We start from the raw sequence: 10,020 nt of genomic DNA, 5'->3' as shown, positions 1-10,020 counted from the left end.
ATTTCGTAAAGATTTTGACATGATTCCAATATATTTAATATTTCTCAATTCTCAAAACTCTAATTTATTAGTTTCTTTATATTCCTCTTCTTCCTTCCTTATTAACCTAATAATCTATTTTGCACAACTTCAAATAGCTTACTCGTTTGATAGCTTGTTTTTTCTCCTCAAGACATTTCCGAAGTCATCACAAGGGGAGCAAGGAGAAGAACGATCAGAATTAAGATCCTTTGTTACAGATTTTTCGGTGATCTTAAGACCTAAAGATATCACCTTCCTCATTTCCCTATTAAATCTCTTTTTTATGCTTCTGTTAATTTCATATTTTCTTATCAATGATTTTTGTTGTAAACTTGTAATTTTGACAGTTTACATTAGAAAAATTAAAAATTTTAGACTTATTATGTCACTTATGATTTATCTTCATATTTATCTTTATTATGAATATTTCATCTATATTCTCAAAATTTTAGATTTTTTTTATTCTGAATATTTCATATTTATTACTAAATTACTCTCATATTTTAATTACGGTGAAATTTTATCAATATAATAATTCTAGTTTCAAATTTCGCAGGTCATTTGTCGAACTTTAAAATATCATCAGATTAAAATTATAATACATAAATTAGGTTTTATTATTATTTAATTTTAAAATATTTTTATTTCCATAAAATAGTAGGGACTTATAATTTTTTTATTATTATTTGAATGTAAATATGTCTACTAAAAAATATGATTCTAGATATACAAAAAATTAAAAAAAATATTATTAAAACTTGAATATGAAAATTTAATTAATAATTTTGCATCTCAAAAAGCTAGAAAATTTAATTTTATATAAAAAAATTTATTTTTAAAATTAATATTTTAATTTATTTTAAAAAAATTTTAAACCCAACATTGTCGGTCTCAAGTCAAGAATTAAAAAGGGTGAGAGAAAATTTTTTAAAATAATAACAATCATTTTAAAAAATTTTGCTTAGAGCCTCCTGATATGCGTGTTTTGCATGAGAATTTTATTATTATTATTTACATCATTCCCTTTATTAAATGTGTCACTTATACCCATCAAAATTAATTATTTATTTATTTACCAAACCTCTTATTATCGCCTTAAATGATATAGGGAGGTCAGGGTCATCTCTCTCGAACTCAATGACCGGATGTTATTCTAGACATATGGTACAGGATTTTATTGTGGTTTATTCATCTAACTATTTACAACTTTATTTATTTACAATTTAATTCTACAATTTACAAAAGAATACTAAGTATACATAATACACATTCTTAATCATACAAATAGCATACTACATGAATTTCAATCACACAATATGTACAATATCATACAACTATATACATTCTACACTACATACAACATGCATCATAAACAAGTTCAACTCGAGTTCACCGGTAAACCCACACTGAATGCAACACAGTTGCACATTCTGAAACAACATCATATCATTCAACAACTCATGGCCATTCCCTTATACATCAAGTGACATTTTACAAGTAATCAATAGCAACAATTACACTCCATGAACTCATCAAAACATAATCCAATTCAAGCATACGACATGCAAGACTCCAACACATGTTCTAATCCTCCAAACATCACATTCTACAACACAATTTCAAAACATTTGATACAACAACTCATGCAATTGCAACCAAAGCATTTGATACAACAAAGTATTGGGATAACACATTGTTCCAATTCACCATCAAAACAGAATGAACAGATTAATTCCACACATTAGAGCATGCTATCATCACATCTTACCTAAACAAACGGTTGATACAATTGATACACCTTTTCCTAAACCAATAATTGATACATTTCATTTGACAACCAGAATTTGTTACTCACAACCAAACCTCATCAACATAACTAAACAACAACATCAAATAGGGTTATTCAGATTAAGTTAGTAACTAATAGAACTAAAGAAGAAGCCAATTAAGTTATGTTAAGATTAAGGTTAAGGTTAAAACACAGGTTAGGAATTAAGGTTAGGTAATATACAATGGTGTTAAGGTGGGTAATTAGGCATTCGGATTCTACTTTACAACATATTTACAAGGAATGGATTTACAGTGAAGGGGGGTTTTGTTTGATGCAGTAATTGAAATGTAAAATGAAAACAAGAACAAGACAAATTAGTAGAATCATGGAGAGTTTAGGGTTTCTTCCCTCTTCCAAATCGGCACAGAACAAGGAACAATCAGCAACATCTGATCAATATCACACCAAAGGGACGGTGATGTGCGCTGGAGAACCCTCACAGTGGCAATGTCGGAGAAGATGCAGGCAACGGACTCCTCCTCTGCCCTCTGTTCGGCTGCAACCAGTAAACCAAAAATCAGAGAAAAAGGAAAGAAAACCTTTACCTTGCAGTCTTCGGTGAAGATGATGTGCGACGCCAAGCTTGAGCTCTCCTCCGCGTCCGAACCACATCAGCGAAGGTCACTCCTGCTCGGAATCAGGGGATACGGAGCGCCAGGGAGCTCACCGGAGGACCCTCACGGCTGCTCACTATGCTGACGATCGTCGTGCACTAGTGCTGGAGGACCCTTATAGCCACATTCCGCGGCGACGGTGAATTGAGGAGCTGCCACCTTCGAACCACGTCGGTGGAACTCCTTCGGAATCTTCGGCGTTCGTCGATTGAAGCGGCTGCCGCCTTTGCACTTTACTGATCGGAGAAGAAATGATGGTGGCGTCGCGACGGCGGGAGCTCGGTGACGATGTCGTGACGATGTCGTGACGAGAAAGAAGAGAAGGAGAAACCTAAAAATCGCGAGCTCCCTTTTCTGCATTGAACTGGAGAAGTTTTTATACTAATGCATGAACCGGTGGCTTGATTTTGAACCGGACTGAATTGCAATTTGACCGCAATTGTGTTGAACTGGACCAGCATTTGTGTGGAATCGGACTGACATTGAACCGGATTTTGATGTTGGGCGGGGCTGAATAGTGGGTTGGCTTTGATTTGTGTTTGAATTGGGTTGAATGGGTCTTTTGGGCTTAGGTTGGCTGAATTAACTTATGTGGCTCCAATTGATTTCTGATTCGAACCCAATTCGAGCCAATTTAATTTTTCCTTTCAATTTCAGACCTAGTTGAGTCAATTAGAATCCGATTTCAATCCAACTCGAACCAGACTTGATTTTATTCAATTTGAACCTCAAAAATTAATTAATTTCACTCTAATTTCTTGCAAAAATCAAAGGTACTAATTAATCTCCATAAATTAGTGCAAATTACAATAAAGATCAACAATTCATCCAAAATAAAGAAATAGCCCAAAATCCCTATTTATGATATGAAATGCAATCCAAATCGATCCAATCTAATCCTAATTTATCCACAGAAAATGTCACTCATCATCTCCAGGAGGCTTAAGCCGCCCCTGAAGGTGAATATGGTTTACGGGATCTTCAAACATGAAACTCAACACTTCTTACACATGTCTTGTGGAACATCTAGCAGAAGAAAGATAACCTTCTAGGTATATTGGATTCACCATACATATCTAGGTCGAACTAATCTTTGGACATAGCAAGTGAAGACTTAAGACTCTCCCCTTATCAAGTGTCTACTCTAGGTTTGGGATGACATTGATGAGTTAGGGTTTCTTGCTTTTTAATCGATTCAATCTTTGAGTTTTGCACGAAAATAATTATTTATTGAATCGATTTGATCATGTTTGTGCTATATAATATAAATTGAGGCTTGATTATGATTTTTACGATTTAATGGCAATTTTTGCATTAATTTAGTTTTAATTGATTTTAGGGCTCAAATCAGACCCAACTCGAGCTCAACCGTGGTCAAATCGAGTCAAATTTGCCAAATTGATCAAGCCAACATGGAGGACATGACCTAGATCGAGCCCGATCAAAATTTCGTAATTTTTTAGAAGCCCTAAGCTGCCCTAGAGCCTAGATCAGTTTGGACCGTTGGATTTCAAGATCAACGGCTGAGATTCATCAATTAATCAAAGGTATAAAACTTAGCCTTTAATCGGATGAACAGTGAGCCGCCGTTACTGTGCTTCGTCGTCCCGAGAAGCCTTACTCTGCTCGGCGACGTAACGTCTACGGGCAGTCCCATCCAGCCAAACCTAACCCATTGCGAAGCTTGATCCTTGAGGAGTCTATTTCCGGCCGATTGGGTGAAATCCGGCAGCTGGAAAGCTAGCGACGACGAGGGTTTCTCTGGCGCGGCAAAGCTCTGTTGCTATTGTTTCCGGCGAGTTGCTGCAAAATACAAGCCCGCGATTCGTGGAGGGGTTCTCCTAGGATCTTGGAGCACTCTTGTATCAACAGGAACATCATTGGAGCAAGGAGAAGCAACGAAATCCAGTTTTTGCCAGCTGAACGCGCCCGTGCCAAGCTCTGTTCACGCCGGATGAGGGTTTCGTCGGCTGTTCATGGTTCGGGCATGCGAGCAAACAACACAACAACCAAGTTAAAGCCTCCAAAGGACCATTGAAGCCACATTTGTGGATTCAACAGCTTGATTGACAACCAAGTTGAGAAGAAGCAATCAGAAGAAGAATGGCTGGATGCATTTCTTCGTTTCTGCATTTCTGAACAATCTTATTTCTGCAATTCCAAATTCTGAATTCGTGTTTCTGATTAAACCCTTGTCAATTAAATTTAACTAGTTAATGCTTAGCTTGTGTTTGGATTTGGAATCGTTTTAGAGTTTGATTAGCTTAGTTTTGATCCTTCTTGCAACCGGATTTTGCTAGGCTTAGAGTCTGATTAGCTCAGTTTCTTTCTGATAACTTAGTTTGTTTCTTTTTTTTCCACTGTTCCGTGCCATTTGAGTGACATGTATCAGTTTGTTAGGCTTTACAACTTAAGCATTGGAGTGATGTGAGTTGAGTGAACACGGGTATGCTAAGCAATTGGCACTGTTCCATGCCAAGGCTACTGTTCCGTGCCAAAGGGTAGGGTTTTGTTGGTTGAATTTGTTTCTTCATCGTTTATAAGTTAGGATTTTGCAATTCTAGGATTCATGCTTGATAAGAATAGGTTTAATTTTTGCATTTTGCATTTAGTTGTTGATTTTCAGTTTCATTTCATTCAAAAACACCAAAACCCCCATTTTATATTAGAAAACCCCAAAAACACGACAACGTAAGCTCGAATTAAGCAATTGTCTACTAGTCCTTGAAAAAATATGACTCGAGGCCCCTATATTTCATTTATTTGTATTTATCGTGGGTTTTCGAAAAATATAAATTCTAATTTGCAACCCTACTCGTGGCTATGTCAGACAGTGGATGCAACACAGGAGCATATTTACTTCAGATATGCAATTAAAAGGGAGTTATGGGACATCATGTGGTCTAGCTGGGTATGAGATTGGAGATGGGCAGGAAAATGCTTTGAGTTTTCAAGCATGAGTTTAGGAAAAATACTATCATCACTAAGGCAAGGGGAGGGGGTTGGTTATATCTTGCATAGTGTATCTCATATGAGAAATCAGAAATTGTTATAATTTCAAGGGTGGAGTGTCAAGTCTTAATTAGATGCTCATTAAAATGTAAACACGTGTTTAGATTTATGGCATCTTAATTAGTTGTACATTCTCCTATATATATTTATATATATATATAGACCATATTTAATCAACTAGAGAGAGGGAGGTGAATAGGATGCCCTAAATTTTCACACAAAATGCAAGTCAAACACATGTTATTAGCAAGCACATGTATGATGATTAGTGTGTTCTAATAAAAGCAATGAAAAACAATTGAAACAATTATGCAATAATACAAGTATGTAATGTGATTTGAAGACTTTGTTCATACTCCATAGCCTATGAGGTGTATGATTGGTCGTCTCCAAATAATTCAACTAATCCACCCCTTAATATGAGACAATGAAGTAAACCTCTACAAATTAGGTTCACAACCTCTAGAGTTCAACACTTTTAGCCAACCAATGGGATTTCTTAAGCTCTCCATGAGCTTAGGTTGACTCCAACCAAGATTTCTTTCAACAAATAAACCTCATCTCTTCCTAAGAAGTGAAAATGAAAGACCAAGAAAAAGATAAATTACTAAGAGCTTGAAATTTTAAAGCCTTAACACTTGGTCCAAGCTCTAGATTTCTTTAAAAACTTGTTCTTCTTGAGAATAGAAAACTAAAATTTGTTCAATAGATTTTTCATTAATCTTCAAAAATTATCTCAAATAAACTTGACTCTCCGCCTAACGCATCGGAATTCAAATTCTCATGCATAAAGCCAACAATGGCTTCCTACCATCCTGACCATAAGTTAAACATCTCTACAAGTTCATTCTCACCATAGACAAATATTTTGGTACTTGACTAGCATCTAAAATAACAATAATCAAATTTTATCCCACTAAATGAGATTAACTATATGGATTCTGATAGAAATCTTAATGAATCATGCTTGTTCATGTATCTAAATTAAATAGAATGATTCTATGCACAAGATCTTTAAAATTGTTAAGAGATTCATGGCATACAACAATAAATGTAGAAATTTGTAAACCGAACCTGAATCTAACTGCGACGATGAGAGAGATTTTCCACTAGAATTACGATAGGGGTGTCTGTAGTCTCTCTCAGATGGAATGAGATAAGATTCCCTCTCTCTTGCCATAATCTAATGGGGATCACACCCCTTATAAACCTTAGACCTAAAACTTGTTAACATCCCATCATTATTAATGGTATTGAGTTATGCGTTCCATACATATGATTCACATCTAATAACTCATAAACCTACAATAAAGGTCACTTTATCGGGTTATATCTGCAATGACATATCCACATGTTAATTAGCATGTAAGCCCACACAAATGAGAAATAATTCAACATTTTCCCACTTGAGCTACATGTGATTCAACATTCAAAACTTTAGTTGAGCTCAACAATGTCAAACTTCATGGATTAAATATCTCTTTAAACAATATGGTTCATCAATTTCACTAGTATAGGACTAAAAAGATCATAGTTACTTCACTTGTAACAAGCTTCAACAATAATCATAATACCAATGCCACCAATGACATGGATTTGATGTGAAGTATGACATGAGAATTGCATAAAATGTGATACACATGTTAATTCTCAATTGATCCTCTTTATGACTCTAATGAGTCTAAATCATGTTTATAAATACCTTAAGCAAATTGAAATAGTAAATCATGATTATCCTTATGACTCCAATGTAAAATACGAGAACCATAGGGGGTTAATTGTAAATAATTTAACCTTAATTTGTAAGAATTAGGAGGTTAATTAGAGTCCTCGGGGCCATGGTGCCGCGGTAGGACATTCAGGTTATCACCCAGGCACCCGCGGTTCGATCCCCAGTTACGATGTATTTGTAGAAATTTTCCTCCAAATGGGGATCACAATCAAAGGATGCTGGGCATCTGGGTTGGCCGCTGCGTGTGCTTCCCGATTTATCCTGGTGGCCGATGGGAAACTTCTGTGGGGCTGGGCCGGTCACCCCCAGAGATTGAGTCAATGCGACTGATTGGGATTTATCATTTTTTCATTTAGGAGGTTAATTAGAAATAATTGGACCTAATTAAACTTAATTAGGTAATAGGGCTTAATTAATGGGTTAATTGGGTAGTCCAATTAACTAAGCCCGATTAAGGCCTAATTAGCTTTAATGGGTTAATAGGATAAAGGGTTAAAAGGCTTATTGGATTAAACCCGATTGGATCCGCAACCCATTAAGGAGAACCCGATAAGAAGTCGCGATCTCCTCCCGAATCCGCGATTTCTTCCTCTGTTCCTTGCAATTTCCCCTGTTTCTTCTCCTTCTTCCCGATCGCATGACCACGGGAGCAATCTGCCGGAGCCGGCAACGAGGGAAGCTGTCGGAGTCAAGGATCTTCAACCTCGGGCTTGCCTTCTTGTTAGAGGTTGGCGCGATTCATCGGGTAGAGGCGGCGATCGGCGACGGTGGAGGGAGGCGATCGGGTTGATAGTGATCGGTAAGTAGCTTGATTCCTACTGGATTTCCGAGATTGGATGATCTTCTTCTGCGGATTTCGATCAAATGACTAAGGTATGCCTTGAATCGGCAGATTGGATTGGGATTGATTGGGGTTTAGCAAGCTTCTAGGGCAAGACAGCGGATCTAATTAGAGGTAAGTGCTCGAATCTTAATTCTATTGGATTGAGATTGGGTTTTCTGATTGGAATTTCGTTTGTGGTTCTGTTGGTGAGAAGATCGGAAACCAGAGCTTGGAATCGGAGTAGATTTTGATCTGGCTGAGCTGGATATCTAGGGCAAAAGGCATTGAATCAATCTGTGAGGTAAGTCCTTAATTAAAGCTGATTAAGATTTTGCTATTAGGGTTCTGTTTATAGAATTTATTGGTTAGTTTGATTTTGATTTAGCATGAGTGGGAATGGTTCTATTCTTGATTGATTGATCTGATGGTGTTGAGTTGCTATGGATATGTTGAATTTGGTTAATTCTTGTTTAGTCATGAATTTAGTGGATTGCTAGGAATTACGGTAGGATTCCGATGCTTTGTCATGATCTTTAAATTGGGATTGATATTGATTATAAGATTAAGCTAGAGGGGTTTTATTAACCTAATGTGGAATAGCTTGGGTTGATTAAACAGGGGATTAATTGTATTAATTGATTAATACTATTAACTAATTAATTAGTTAAACCCTGCTAATAGCAACTAAATGGTTAGATTAGTCTAACCTGAGTTAGGTTATTTAAAGGGGATTAAACTAACCCTTAAAAGTAGACTAGAGTTTTCTTGATAGGAAACTTTGATATGTCATGGCATTTAGGATGTTGTTACTCTTCTTGCAGGACCTTGAGTGATTCTGAGAGTTTGCTATGTACGAGGATAGTTCTAGGGGTTCTATTATTTGACTTGCGATATACCAGGTGGGTAATTTCTGTATTTGGTCAATACAGAGCTATCTTACTTCCAGTGCATGTTTTCTTTTCTATTGTTGTTGATTAGTCTATTGATCACATTTCTATTCCTGTTTGTAGATTAGACACTTATGTTACTCATGTTTATACCATGCTTGCCCTTAATTCTTTTGATCTTGGATTATCAATTCTGTTGTATGAATCCTTTGATCTATGGGATTATTGTTCCTATCTTTGCTTATGTTATTTGTGATCATTAGAGGTTATTATCTTTTGCCTATGATACCTGTGATCATTAGGGCTTTATTACCTACGCATATTGATTAGCATGGTAGATGTTGATTACTGTGGTTTGATCATCACATCATGATGCATGATGACGATTGGAAGCCACAATGTTGTGGATCTATCGTTATGGATAGTTGGCCTGCAGTGGCATGCTTATTTTAGGTGGTTATGATTCTCCTATTTTCATCATGGTGATGGTGGTTGTATGGCCTGTACGCAGCCAGTCGATGTGCTGACCTTGACATCGGCGAGGGGTGGTACTCGAAGAGTATGGGAGTGATACTCAGGGACAAGTATTAGAGGACAGACATTGACCATAGGATACACGTAGCTATAGACGGCTACCTACTATTGAGTCACCAGACTACTTTATTGTAGGGTTGGATGTATAACCATTTGGATGTCGGACACCTTCAGTCTCATATAGACACATGAGTACTGGAGTGAGTGTAGACAGCTGCATCATGCATATGCTTGCATTGCATTGTATGCTTAATATATATGTATTGGATCGTATGTATACTACATTTGTATGTGAATGTATTCTTGGTTGATTCTTGATTGATACATTAGTATGACATTATCATTCATATGGATGGATGCATTTTATGAGATCCATTTTAGTATATATACTACCTGCAGAGTTATTATTGATCACATATTGATTCCTGTTATTGTTATATACCTGTGCACTTGATTATATACTTTGATCATGCATTGTCTTTTCTGATTATCCATTGAGTATCTTGTACTCACCCTTTAGACCCTGGGATTTTTCTGTCTTCCCAAATATCAGGTAGGAGATTACA

Source organism: Curcuma longa, unplaced genomic scaffold (assembly GCF_044706935.1).
Source record: "Curcuma longa cultivar G26 ecotype Majalengka, Jawa Barat unplaced genomic scaffold, ITB_CL_G26_1.1 contig_20822, whole genome shotgun sequence".
NCBI classification, from domain to species: Eukaryota; Viridiplantae; Streptophyta; class Magnoliopsida; order Zingiberales; family Zingiberaceae; genus Curcuma; species Curcuma longa.
The sequence above is the reverse complement of the archived record's forward strand: the minus strand, read 5'-3'. Positions refer to the sequence as shown.